Source organism: Polypterus senegalus, chromosome 3, assembly GCF_016835505.1.
Source record: "Polypterus senegalus isolate Bchr_013 chromosome 3, ASM1683550v1, whole genome shotgun sequence".
NCBI classification, from domain to species: domain Eukaryota; kingdom Metazoa; phylum Chordata; class Cladistia; order Polypteriformes; family Polypteridae; genus Polypterus; species Polypterus senegalus.
Window position 1 is genome coordinate 199362479 of NC_053156.1, and position 15187 is coordinate 199377665.

The 15187-nt window shown below is 36.0% G+C and overlaps 1 protein-coding gene and 1 long non-coding RNA gene across 2 annotated transcripts in view; one reads left to right on the forward strand and one right to left on the reverse strand.

Moving 5' to 3' along the window:
- The window catches only part of LOC120525770 (MAM domain-containing glycosylphosphatidylinositol anchor protein 1), a 1080913-nt gene that overhangs the window by 1062817 nt on the left and 2909 nt on the right, over positions 1-15187 (forward strand). The gene's annotated exons all lie outside the window — the stretch shown is intronic.
- LOC120525771 lies at positions 6805-7309 on the reverse strand. Its single transcript, XR_005633012.1, has 3 exons — positions 7271-7309; positions 6992-7177; positions 6805-6895 (listed from the first exon to the last, which is right to left on the reverse strand). It is a non-coding gene; the product is annotated as an uncharacterized LOC120525771 (long non-coding RNA).

The following is a 15187-nucleotide window of genomic DNA, read 5'->3' on the forward strand; positions in this document are numbered from 1 at the left end:
ATTGTCTTGTTGAAATATGTAAGGCCTTCCCTGAAAAAGATTTTGTGTGAATGGGAGCATATGTTGCTCTAAAACCATACCATTCAACATTGATGGTGCCTTTTCAGATGTGCAAGCTGCCAATTCCATAGGCACTAATACATTCCCATACCATCAGAGATGCAAGCTGTTGTACTGAGCACTAATAACAAACCGGATGGTCTTTTTCTCTTTAGTCCAGAGGATGCAGTATCCATGTTTTCCAAAAACAATTTCAAGTTTCAGTTTGTCTGACCACAGAGCAGTTTTCCCAATTTGTCTTTGTCCATTTTAAATGAGCTTTGTCTCAGAGAAGACAATGGTGTTTCTGGATCATATTCACATATGGCTTCTTCTGTACATGATAGACCTTTAATCTGCATTTGTGGATGGCACGGCAAACTGTGTTAACACACAATGATTTATGGAAGTGTACCTGAGCCCATGCAGTGATTTTCATGAGAGAATCATGCGTGTTTTAATACAGTGCTCCCTGATCCAATATTGATTTTTTTGGCCTTATCCCTTGCACACAGAGATTTCTCCAGATTATTTGAATGTTTTGATGATATTATGTACTGTAGATGATGTGATATTCAAAGTCTTCGCAATTTTATGTTGAAAATTTTATGTCTGAAAACTTTCTTTATTTTGTAAATTGGTGAGCCTTTGCCCATCTTTACTTCTGAGAGGCTCTGCCTCTCTAAGATGATCTTTTTATACCCAGTCATGTTACTGACCTGTTGCCAATTAACACTAGAATTACCAAAGCCTACAAAAAAACTTGTAAATCCAGCCCACCTTAAATCCGTTCGCACCTCTCTGTCAGCGTCTTTTGTTTTGTAAATGTGACGATAAGCACAAGCAGCCTACTACCCCATCCCCCCCACCAACCTAGAAACGACAAAAACCTTCCCCCAACTAAAGCCTTGTTTATCTGGCAGTGAGCAACTGGCAGGTGTATAGTGTAAATAATATATCGTTATTTGGAGCACACGCTTTTCATGTGTGTTCCGTGCCTACAAAGATCTACGTAAGTGTAGCATTACAGAAATGTTGAACACATAACTCAAAGACCATCTTTTTTCATGTTTTAGTGCTAACGACAAAATTTTGACACGAAGTGTATAATGTGTGAAGACTGAAGTCCAAATATCAAATAAGCACTTTCACAAAATGTACAAGTATAACAAAACAAGTGCTCTTTTTTCCATCCATACATCCATTATCCAACCCACTATATCCTTACTACAGGGTCACAGGGGTCTGCTGGAGCCAATCCCAGCCAACACAGGGTGCAAAGCAGGAAACAAACCCTGGGCAGGGTGCCAGCCCACCGCAGGTCGGCACACACACACACACACACCAAGCACACACTAGGGCAGTGCTTCTCAATTATTTTCTGTCATGCCCCCCCAGGAAGAAGAAAACATCTCGCGCCCCCCGCGCAACTATAAATAGTATAATTTGTCTATAAAATTGTTATAAGTACAAGTACAAGTATAAAAAAGCATGTTCCCCGAGGTCTAACGCGCCCCAGTATTTGAGAAGCACTGCACTAGGGTCAATTTAGAATCACCAAACCACCTAACCTGCATGTCTTTGGACTCGGGGAGGAAACCCACGCAGACACGGGGAGAACATGCAAACTCCACGCAGGGAGGACCTAGGAAATGAACCCGGGTCTCCTAACTGCGAGGCAGCAGTGCTACCCACTGTGCCACCATGTCGCCCAATGCTCTTTTATTCAAGGCTATAACCAAAGAAAAAGAAATCGGGTTAGTGTACTTCGTTGTCACGACTGATTTGGTAGTACAGCGGTAAGAACTGCTGACTCATAATCAAGCGGTTGTGGATTCAAGTCTTGCCACGTCACAAAATAAATGTTTTGAGTAGTGAGCTGCTCTTATTGTTACTATTATACAATAAAAACATTCATTTGATTTGAGTCTGTAACAGCCGGGTTGAAATGTATGGTGCTTGTAAAGGTTAGCGCTTTTTTTTTAATTCAGTTTTATTCTCCCAGCCGTGTTCATGCTCAACCCGATCTGACCTGATCTGCTGTTTTCAAATAAAGACGTACTATAACAGAGGTAAACTCAGATGAGAATGAGGGTTCTACATCAGAGAAAGAGAACAGAAGCCCTCCCTGCAAGAAACGTCCACTCGCATATAAGAACAACGCAGCTGCACCAGGTGTAAAGGTGAAAGATAGCACCATTTGGATGAAGCAAGACGTCCAGCATCATCCTGCCAGTCAGTCTGCCCCACACCTGAAACAGCATGGCTTACAGAGCTCGTTGAGGTATCGTGCAAAGTCCAATTTGTGATTATGTTTTGTGGTGGTCTTTATATAAAAACATTTATATGTTATCAGCAGCCACTACTTCGGGAGCCAGAGTCGAGAGGAAGAGGATGATGCTTGCCGGGCGAGACTGAAGGAGAAAGAGAAGAAAAAGAAAGAAAAGAAGTGTATTGTGCTTTGGGACTGTGCGTTGAGCTAGTGGGAATGGGGAAGGCGTTGCCCACAAGATAAAAGAAAAGAAAAAGTCTTGTGTGCTTGAACACATGTCCTACGCCTGTCTATGTCAGGGCTGGCCATTACACATTGTATCAAGCAGTTAGTGAAATAATGTGGGAATCTCCCTTTACCTTTATATTTTGTTTAATAGTGTTAACTAAACAGCTTTCCTAGTTGCCCATCTCAATTATTATTTAGCCCAAAAATAAAAAAAGTAGGTGTAGCTCTGTTCAAACACTGTCATCAATTGTTCACAGAAGTAAACTCCAGTTTGTTTATCCAGGCTTTTATTTCTGTCAGTATTATCTGACAATTTCTTGGCGACGTCGGCCATAATTCAGTTGCTAATCAAAAGTGCTGCATGTTCTTTTCAGTGCTTTCTACATACCATAGCATGGAGACTCTTTGAATGCTGTGCATGCTTTGATTATCCACATCATGAAATAAAAGACATCACTGTAGTTTGTCAAAACATGTAATGTGGAGGGGGAGCACAGTACATACCTTTTTGTGTTTAAATATTAATTTATATGTGACTGCAATACTAAAGAGAGTAACCTCTTACTGGCAAAATATAAATCAGTCTTATTAGTCCTCAGTACCTCAATAATAATATTAAAAATAGTAATAATAATTGGGTGTACTTGTTTTACATTAATGGTATTGAGTGAGATGATAAGCACATATCTGTATAATAATATGTAGGATACTATTATGGTGCCTTTTTGATTATGATGGGATTTGACTAGTGTCTATGTGAATAATAAAATTACTTTTCTTTTTATAAATCTAAAGTAGTTAGTACACTTCACTGCAAAAACAACAGCCTAGAAATAAGATATAAACACAATATTAGTGAAATTATCTGTCCATGCAGCCAGATAATTTTACTTGCCAAGAAATCTTAAAATAAATTAGTTTCAGTTTAGAAATAAGAAAGCTCTGATAGGTGTTCAAAGGTTTGAAATAAGTAGAAAATGCTGTTTTTAGAACAAATTACTTGAGATTAAACTTTCTACAGTGGAAATACACTGAATATTAGAAAATAATTTTTAATTCAGTTGCTTTGCATACTTAATTTTAGCACACTGAAAAATGAAGGCCAAGGAACAAGAGAATAAATCACTAATATAAGTGGAAAATTCTTAATACCAGTGGAGAAAGGAAGTCTTGTTACTTGAAATAAATTAGCTAATCTTGAAATAGATAGTCCAATATTTAATCTCATATCATATATCTTAAAACAGGAAAATTATTTTACAAAAATCACAGAATAAAAAAAAAAATATACGATTGCAGTCGACTCTTGACATATGACCGGCCTGACATGCAAACAAATTGATTTACGACCAAAATTTTTGTTTTGATTTACGACCAACATCTTGCGTTACGACTCAAATGCGGTCATGCATATCTGCTTGTGAAAATGTTAGCTAGCGGGCTGGCGCGGTCAATGATGATGTCATCAGGCTGAGTCAGCACCGGCTTGCTTTGGAGTGTATTACAGCAGTTCACAACACCAGCTTTGAACTGAGTGCTCGACTACTGTCATTATTAACTTGAGAAACAGCAATCACAATCGAAACGAAGAAGGAAATTGTGCGGAAATATGAGAGTGCCGTTCATGACCGATCTCATTAATATGTACAGCATGTCAAAATCCACCATCTCAACAATTTTACAAAGAAAAGATTTGCATAAGGAGGCTCCTTCTAAACAACAACCACCTTCCATTTCATTCTCCTCCTCCTCCCTTCCTGCAGCCCAAAGATGTCCAATTAAATGGTGAGTACAGTATGAAATTGTTGTTTCTGGTAGGCTAGGCACTTTTTATAACTTTTTGGTTAGTACATTAGAAAATTATTGGTGTTTTGGTAAATTATGCGCATTATACAACCCTTTTTTATTATGAAAAGGTTAAGTAAGCGTTGGTGTGGGAGGTTCGGAGAGCATTATGGGTATTTCCATTATTTCTTATGGGAAAAATAGTCTTGAGTTACAACCAGCCCTTGCGAACGAATTGAGTTCGTAAGTCAAGGGTCCACTGTATTAAGAAATAAATGCTTGAAATAAGCACAATTATATGCCAATGGGGCGAGATATTGTATTGGATTTTTAAAAAATACTGAAAGTAGTTAATTTCAACACATGCTAAGCTATATTTGCATGATATATACAACAAATTTCAGTCCACCTACAAAAGAATAAGGTAAAAGTAGCACAGTGCTCTCATTTTAGGATGGTCTTCATTTCAAATTGAAAATAAATATTTTAGCAGAGGTTTGAATTAGGAATTCATTCGTACATTCAAGACACATAATTAATATATAATTTTCTGATATATGTTGGCTTCCTGAATAGATAAAATAACTTATAATAAAGACATAATCATTAGCATTGCTCTTTATTCAAGTATTACATCAGTATCCAACAGCACTACTGCTGTGTTTACAATACAGAAACAGAGAAAAGCATAAGCACATGAAAATTAGTTGACACAGGAAGATTACCTTGTATATAACACAAACATCATATCCATATCATTATTGTACATTGTAGTTCAGGACTGTCTCATCTTGTCACAGTCAGAAATGCATAACAAACTTAATTAAATAAACAAAATTTTAACAGTGGTAACTTTGCCAAATAACAGGACAAAGAAAATACAACCTAACATGTTAAAATCCACAAAACATCAAATTATTTACAATTTATCTAATTGAATTTCAAATATTATGGTAATTATATACAGTACATCAGAGACATGCATTTCCTGTTCTACATTTGGCTCACACAATTTTTCTTCTAGCATATTTGTATTTTCCCTTCAAATTGTGTCCAGTAATATTTCAGTTTGAATTGCAGAGAGGACAGCAGCAATGCACTTAGGATATGTTAGATGTAGTGCATAATAGTACGCCATAAGGTACGTGATACCTTCCTGCAACATTTCTTGAGGGAAAGTTGTCAAATGGTCACTTCCAATAGCTAGAATGCAGTTATCTTGGTCCACAATTAGGGCAGCACTAGACAGTGGTCAGTCTTTGCTGTAGAAAGGCATCAGGATTCTCTGAGGTGTTCAAGACAAACAAAAATCAACAAAGAAAATAGGCTGAATTTATTTTATCCTCTGTAGTCCTATACAGATTTATTATACATTTACTTATTTATAATACTGAATTAATGTGCTAATTTTAACAGAAGCAGTTATACACAGCTTGTAATTGAAATAGCAAAGAAATCACTAAAAATTGAAGATTGTTATATTCTGTTGAGCCCTTTTAATCAAACCGTTTAATGTATAATGTCATTCCTGTAGCTAACATTAAAAGCAACACTGAAAATTGCTGCCAGTCACAGTTGGATAGAATTGCAGTAACTGTATTTATTTTTCATTTAAGCAATGTAAAAATGCAAAGTTTTACCTTAAGGATATGAACTAATGCCTCATGTTTTGTTTCCCAGCTTTTTTGGGGGTAGAGAAGGTGAAGGAAACATGGATGGCAGAGCTCTAAACATGGCAATGGCATTTTTCACTATCTTATTAAATATCTTTTGCATTATGTTCTAATATAACTTAAACATTCTCCTTTTAATGAAAACAACAACATACAGCAAACTTTAAATTAAGAATGATTTATAACAAAAATGATATGATGTCTGGTATTATTTTTACCTACTAATGTGCTAGAACATGAACAAACAATTGAAATGAACCTTACATAGATAATATTTAAAGTTTTAAGTATTCTTTAAATTATTTATACCTAATAAAGGATAGTGTCAGTCAGTTTATTATTCTGTTGTGTCTTAAAAAGATGCTAGACTAAACTATTTACAATGCTAATAAATGGCTTTTTAAAAACATAATTAAAGGGAAGAAATTATTTCAGAATAACACAGTACAACTTTCTAATACAATGAAGAAAAGGCAACATGGAATTCACAAATCATTAGTTACTGGCAAAGAGAGCAGTAATACAAAGTAATATTTTGCATGAAAAATTCTCAAAGTTTGGCTTACTATAAAACAGACTTGGTCTTTATGGAAAAAATGTCATAATAAAAGTGCAACCGTTTGAGAATCAACTGCAAAATATCATAACTTTAAACAACTTCAATTTGATTTTCATTTAGGCTTATCATGCTGTAACGTGCATAACTAATTATAAAATGAGTTTGAATAAAATATGCATGACAAACGTTACCATCATTGTGCATATGTGGACGCTTCAGGATCTTCTTCATTACTCCATGCAGCTGTGCTTTTCCATAAAAACTGGTCCATCTGCTCTTAACTTCTGTGATGTAGTTAAGATTATTCCAACTAAGAATACAACGCATTTGATCCATTACCTATAAAATAAGCACACTCTAAGTCACCACATATTTTGTTTTAAGATACCATTTTCAAAAATATTTCAGTCAAATGTCTGTGTTTTATGTACTTACATGATCCAGTTCTTTAAAGCATGGGTAAGCCTCCCATATAATCTATAAATGACCTCTGTGCATTAAATTCATGATCAAGGAGCTGGGTAACTGCAAATTTATTTGGCTTTGGTTTCTTGTAAAGGTCCTGTAGTGTTTTGTAGTGCCTGGCCTGTATTTAGTGGCTGTCAACTATTGTGACAACAGCTGCAAAAACATATAAATGAATAATCCAATCAATTGTGTTTTCTAAACAGTCTGAACTAAGATGGGATATGGCCATCTCTATTGTGCACTTACCAGATGGTTCACATTCTTTCTCTACTGTAACTTCTTGGGTACGACTAGAAGGTGACATGTTAACAAGCGTTAGATGCAGTGGAATCGGTCTCGCCTGAATTCTCGACTTCAGCAGCATCAGGCTTGTCAGTGGTGACGCCGAGACATCTCTTTATTTATTTGATACATACAGTCCTGTCACTTCTGAGGTGTGGAGATATTCTGCAGCCTTTTCAGGAATTGTTTAAACACAGGTTCCTATAATGAGATTACACTCTTTTAAAAAGTATGCAAGTGAATACAAGGTGTCACTGCTCAGTCTAAATCCCCTATAAAAATTAGTTACTTACACTCACCCATGAATTTTGATCTTTAGCTGCACATAGCTTTGGATAATACTTGACTATACATTTTGCGATTGAAGAAACCTCATGTTTGAAGGTATATTTGTCTTCCTTTGTTGTTGCCCTAAGTATGGGCACTATGTTGGTCACTGTATTTCTAATTAATCTCCAGCGCAGATCCTTTGAAAGAATACAATGCCCCTCTTTCCCTATGCGCTGCAGTGTTTTCTGACCTGCTCCAAGTCACTGTCACTATGAAGTATGTATTCAGGGCTTGGAGGTTGAATGATTTTAGAGGGGCTGGCTTCTCTTAAAAGTTTTTTGGAACATCCTTGCTCACTGGATTGAGGGGTAGGTGAAAGACTGGCATTTTTTTAGAGTATTGCATTCAGAAGAGGAGGGAGATGTGCAGCTGTCTTTTAAGTTATCTTTTCTGCACAGAAAACTGCAGCTCCTGTTAAAAAAAAAAATTACAGGAAAAGGACATTGAAAATAGTCACCAGTTATCAATAAACTGTTTATGAATTATGAAATTTGATGAAGCCTGACATAAATGGAAATATTTACTTTTATTTAACGTAAATGAAATTAATAATCAAAGAAGCATTGCTCAAATCTGACTGCTTATATTTTAATTGTTAAAATTTTTAGGTAACTAAAAACAAGATAGTAGTCATCATCTTTACTTCCTGATAAAACACAGAAACGATATGTGCTCAGATATCTATTGATATGGAGTATTTTCACAATATGTTGTATTGAACTAAATACAGTAAGTGCTACATGAATACTGTGAAATTCTTACTTCTGTGTGCTAATTAACATATAACACGCTAACATTCTCTGGCACCATGATAAAGTTTATCAAAACCTTTGTAAATTAATATAGACTTTGTATAAATGACAAACATACATAAATATGTGTTTACACAAAGATTCATATGGTGAGGTGAACATGTTGGGGCACAGCCTTGATGGATGCATGAGCTGTCCTGTGCTGACATTTCAAACTGTTTTTATTGAATTATGGAAAATTTTAATTGAGAAGGACCAAGCCCAAGTTTCTACTCTTTAAATTTCCACATCTATAAATATATATTTATGTTGTCATCACTTTCATATCATAAACGTCCTCCTTTTCCCTATTATCATTTATATTTCTCCCCTGCTTGATCTCAAATATCATCAGGACATGGACACTTCTGACATAAAAGTTGTTACAGAAGCCTTTAATCTCAACAAAAAGAGCATAGCAAAAGTGATAATTACTACATTGTTTGCCCAACAATATTTCTTTAAATAAATAAATAATGCTGACCACTTGATGTACTGCTGGCCATGAGGTTTTCTTCGAAGGAAATGTTCAGATCTTCACGAAAGAGTCCCTAAAAGATCTTCTGTAACATTTGCAACTTGAAAGCAACAGAGAAGACCAGTAATTCATTCATATTTAGACGTCATCTGAACAATAACCAGCAGTCATTTCCAACTCAGGTTTTAGGTTCTAAGTGCTAAATTTACAAATTTTTATAAGTTTAAGAGTTTCTTGAAAGATGGTACAAGTGCAAATCATACCTTTTTATAAATGTTTTACATTTTGTTTCCTTTCTGAACAAGTATATCATACTGAGGTTTTATGCAAGAAGAGATATCCTACAGAGGTGTATTTACCGTGTTGCCTGATCAAGGACACAATACATACCACTTACTAACTTAATTTGCGAGTATATAAAATTAGCAGGGCGTTAACATTTCACTCTTACTGGGGCCTTCACCTGTACCATTAAAGTAATAAAGAGCACTGTCTCACTCAGGGCTGACTCTAGAATATATATATTTATATGATGCGCTTATGTATGGTATTGATAACGAAGTTAAGAGGGATAGGTGCTCCCATTGCAGTTTCAAGTGCAGCGATCTTTTTATAATTAAGCAATGAGCTTACAATTGTGGATACCTCAAAATTGATAATAATTTTAAAATACTGGCCTCTAAATTTTAAAAGTTTTTCTTTAAAGGTATCTCAAATAGAAGCGACTTGGGTAGTGTTCGATTTAACTACCGGTAATAACATGAGGCGCGTGCAATGCAGGTAGAACTTGGCACATTTTTAAAAGATACATTTCAATTTATTTTTAAGCAAGCAGAGGTCTGTATCAGAACGTCTTACAATTTTTTAAATAAATCACTGTAACAAATAAATCAACAACATTTAACTAACATTTATTTCATAACTAGCAAAATACCCGCGCTTCGCAGCGGCGAAGTACTGCATTAAAATTTTTATTAAGAAGAAAATGTAACCTTTTTAAACTGAGGGAAAATATGCCAATAATTATTTGTTAAGGATCTCTTTGTATACCATGTTGTCAGTTCGGCCCTCCTGTTATAACATGGCCAAGCTGTGTGCTGAGCTTATTTTTGAGCATGCAACTTACAGTTGGCCATGTGAACAGCAATCTTTTTTCAAATCTCACAGCTTGGATTGCTGCTGTCATAATTGGTTTGAGTTTCATGGTTTGTTTCAATTACGACAGTATTTGCAGGATTTGTTGTGTTGAAGTAACATTTGGCATCTGTCAAGCATTATAAGCATACAACCGGTTTCATCGATAAAATCACATCCAGCTTTGAGAGTTTAAACATTCATAAACATCAATGTGTCCACTACTGAAATCGTCACCTGTGAATCTCAGATGTTTAAGAGGCATTGGCGGTTATCGAAAGGTGTAAAATATTTGGCCATTTCGGTACACTTGAAAGCGACAACCGAACAATTCAGCGGCAGCCATCAACTCACATGCAGAACCATAGGTGAAGGGCTTAAGCATTTCACTCTTATAGTGCTCCTGTGTAGTATAATCATCTCCTGTACCGTCATCAGTCCACACCTTGAACCTGTCCCAGTCATTCAATACATAAGACACAATGTTCCTCCAGATATCAAGAGTGACCCTGATATGGCCGTGCAATATGTAACAAAGAGAATGGAAAAGCCAGGTGCCATCTCCAGGCATGGAAACCACTCGGTAAATGACAGTTCTTTGATCGATGGTGATCACCTCGATAGACATGGTAATGGGGTTGGAATGATAAAGGAAATGGGTCCCTGAGCAATGTAAAGTAGGTCTAAAATACCTATACAATAACTATAATTGTAATAAACAAACAATAAAACAGCAGAGAAGCCGTGGATTAAACAAAAAGGCTGTATTTATCAGTAGGGAGACGTGAATCCCGAGGCGAAGCAAGGAAGGGAATGTAGAGACCAGAGCGACGGACGGTCTTATATAGGCAGGCAGCCAACAACGTGGGAGGCGTTGGGATGGGGGACTCAATGCCACCTCACACGGTGACCGAGTTGCAGGCTATGGACATATATATGTACGTAAGTAGGATTCAGTTAGCGTTGGGAACCCGTGTACCAAATTTGTTGAAGATGGGCCCATAAGTAACAAAGACTGTTGAAAAGTTCAATATGGCAGACGACAGTGGCATCATACCACCGAAATAAGTACGTACATTGGTTTTGGTTAGTGCAAGGAAGCCGCCTATCAAATTTCGAGAAGATCGGGCCATGAATAAGAAAGTTCAATATGGCGGACGTTGTTGACCGTTTTGACCGTTGCGCGTAGAATTTCGAAATGAAACCTGCTTAACTCTTGTAAGTATGCTGTAAGGAATGGGCCTGCCAAATTTCAACCTTCTACCTACACGGAAAGTTGGAGAATTAGTGACGTTTGGAAAATTCAATATGGCGGCTGACAGTGGCGTTATACCACCGAAATAAGTACGTACATCGGTTTTGGTTAGCGCAGGGAAGCCACCTACCAAATTTCGTGAAGATGGGGTCAGCCTTCTACCTACACGGGAAGTTGGAAAATTGGCGACGTTGGAAAGTTCAATATGGCGGCCGACAGTGGCATCATACCATTGAAATAAGTAAGTACATCGTTTCCGGTTAGCGCAGGGAAGCTGCCTACCAAATTTCGTGAAGATGGGGCCATAAATAAGAAAGTTCAACATGGTGGAGGTTGTCGCCCATTATTGACCGTTATGACCGTTACGTGTAGAATTTCGAAATGTAACCTGCTTAACTTTTGTAAGTAAGCTGTAAGGAATAAGCCTGCCAAATTTCAGCCTTCTACCTACATGGGAAGTTGCAGAATTTGAATTAGTGATGAGTCAGTGAGTGAGTGAGTTAGTCAGTGAGTCAGTCAGTCAGTCAGTGAGGGCTTTGCCTTTTATTAGTATAGATAACTCTCTGTATATATGAAATCTAACAATCATCGTGCTCGATAAAAAGAGTCAGGCGTTGCTGTGCAGCCTCAAACCACTCATTAATGCCTAAAATGGCAAGAGAAGCGCTAAATGTACTAATATGTTTGAATGCAAGAACTGGGTGCAGTGGAAGGTATAATTCAGGCCAGTGTTTGCTGGATAAATTGCAAAGGTGAAAACCGAAAATAAAAAAATAAATATTTATAACATAAACACCTGCATTTATTTTAAAAATTTTATGTAATGGTTACACGAAACTAGCTTGCCTCACTACTTCTGTTTGGTGTCGTAATGATTACAGGTATCAATGTGGACAGGTGAATTCTTGTGGATTCATAAAAACAGAATTCACTGCAGCAACAGTAAATGTCAATAGGAAACTTACCTTTAAACATTTCCAGTGTGACTTCGTCAAGTGAATTCATTGGTTTATATGCGTAAATATGTTACTTATCAGCTGCGAAGAGCAAAGCAGTATTTTAGCTATGTAACGCTGTTAATAACCTTACGGTGAGAACGTTTCGAAATATAGCGTCTGATGCGCGAGAAAGCTAAGGACGCTTCACAGGGAACGTGTTTACGCATGCTCAAAGAAAGGTATGTTCCATTACATGACAAAGAAGGGGTCAAAAACAGCGCAGGGTATATTTGAAAAAAGAAAATAATAACCGTATTTGTAAAAAAAACAAACAAACAAAAACAATTGGACACTTCAAGGAAGCTGTAATTATACCGTTAGCTTTTCATATACTCAACAATGTCATTGACGTAAATAATTTTTTTTCCTAAAATAATGGAACGATACTGTATATTACATCACATAACAGCTACAGTCAATCAGCACTAGTGCTTTTTGCTGTTTAAACACCAAAGATGATTTGGCGTTGTTTTATTTGCTGCTTGTTTGTGGCTCTGAGTTTAAAACAACTTTTGAACCATATCAACACTACACATTATATTGTTTGGAGTCTCAAGTTCATGATGCTGTGTCTTTGATAGAGATGTTTTGTCATTTAAAATTAAATTCCCTAACCTGGATAAATCCACCCGTTTTGTTGATGCTATGAAGCTGGTTAATTTTAATTCCAGTGAGACTATATGACTGCAAAACAAAATATATATTCTTTTGAAGTACTACCATGGGGATATCATTGAAGTATATAAAACTTTTAAAGATTCCTAAATTCTTGAACTTTTCTTTTTATGTTAATAAATTCCAGCAACACTGTTTGGATTAAGCCATTTTTTTGACACAGTGAAAAACTCTTGCATCAAACCACCATACACATTTTTTATACAAGGGTCGTTTATTTTAAAATGTGGAAACCATTTTGATTTGAAGAAAAATATTACCATTTGAATATAATGAAGTACTACCCTTTGCAGGGAATCCAGCTGTTAAATCATACTAGTTACAGAAAAAGGCCACTGAATTAGGCAAGTGTTAATCTGAAATGTCGTAGTTGTTAACAAAATCAAGGTTGTATTCTAAAACCTTTCTGGAATAAAACGAGTTTAATTTAAATCTCGGGGTTGTGTCTTACTCATTTCTTAAAACAAGACAAACCTAGAAAGTTTTGGTTCTTGAAATAAGAATGCATGTCCTGCTGTGCTCGTCACTGTAGTTGATAACAGGCTTTTCTTTTAAAGTTGTGCTTTTTTTAAGTCAAAGTGGTCTTGGAATTACACTTTTATATCTAAATCAGATAGCTTAAGACCAGTTATCTTGAATTGAGCAAAATAATCTAGCAAGTATCATTGCAACATGAGATATTTAATCTCTTGGGGCAAAATATTAGATATATTACCTTAAAATAAGACATTTTTACTTGTAAAGAAAAAATGTTTTGCAGTGTTGTTGGTTTGGGAAATTTAATTGAATGGCAAGTGAATGTGCATGTGTATGCTAAATAGTTTTATATTTTATTAATGAGAGTGGTATGCAATTTTTCTTACCCTCTGTACAACAATTTTGATTGGCATTATTTGTCTGTGCCTGATGTATTTGTAGTTTCTCCTTTTATAAAGTATTATTTGTTTTTGATTCATGGTGTCATAGGCAAAACAACATTGTGCATCTATGAGTTAAAGACTGTGAAATGAAGTATGTATCTGAATCAATACATGCCACCACTAGTGTTAGTGGTACAGCTGTAATTTGTGAGTTTGTGTGGCATTTTGAACGGATATCAACAAAAGTATGTATAAAGCAGAGTGAAAGATACTTTAATCTATCACAGTTCAAATATTTTCATCTGGGAAGCATTGTCACATTTAGTTGAGATCGTGCAAACTGTTCTGACGATTGTGATAATGGGATTAAGTTCTTTTGCACACTTCTGCATGCATGGGATAAAAAGAGTATCATAAGGCATTTGTTTTGTGTTACATACTTGTACATGTAAATTCTCTCTGTCAACTTTGTTTAGCATTTCACACTTGACACATATTTTGTACATTAAGATTTAATTTTCCCCACCTGACTGAAGATTTCAAATTAAAGAAATACTTAAAACATCTTTCTTTTCATATTTGTAAAAAATAGTAGCAATACTCTGTCACTTCTGTTTTTTTCCTTACTTATGTGTTTTTATGTTCATATATTACAATGCACAATCATTGCAGTTTTTCATTCTTTTCAATGCAGTTTCAGTTGTTAATTTGAATATTTCAGAAAGATAAGGAAAGTGCTCTGTAATAAATTCATAGCTAACCAACATTGTTGGCTTCTCCAAGGCCTTTGCAGCGTCACTAATTTCCTGCAACTTTTCTCTGTCTTTTTCGAAAGTAGCTACTCTGTATATACCTGAGAAAGCAGCACCTAGTGACAAAATGATTGAAGGATAAAATGTGATCAAAGCATTTGAGGCCTGACTGTGTAAAATACATTTTTAGCAGATTCAGCTTACTCATGAGTTTGCAGTGTCTCATCTAGTTAACATATCTACTAAATGATCCATTTTAGGCACTGTATATGAATTAACAACATATTGTCCGAGACAGTGTGATATAGAGGGTCCACAGCTCTGCAATAGGCGGCTAATTTTATATAAATAATTGTGTCTCAAGAAGGCTGCAATTGGGTGCGGGGTGCCTTAATGCATTTTGCTCCAAAGTTAAATGGAGATGATGGCTGACCACGTGGCATACACAATGTTTTGTGCATTGTGATGACATGAACTACTGTGCCCAAATTAAGATATGTCCATTTTCATTGCCACCTGCAGCAATTAATGGATGGGTGCCACTATTAACCTTTTGGTGAGGATTATATTGCGAGGGATTGAACATAATGTGGCACAGTATAGTAGAC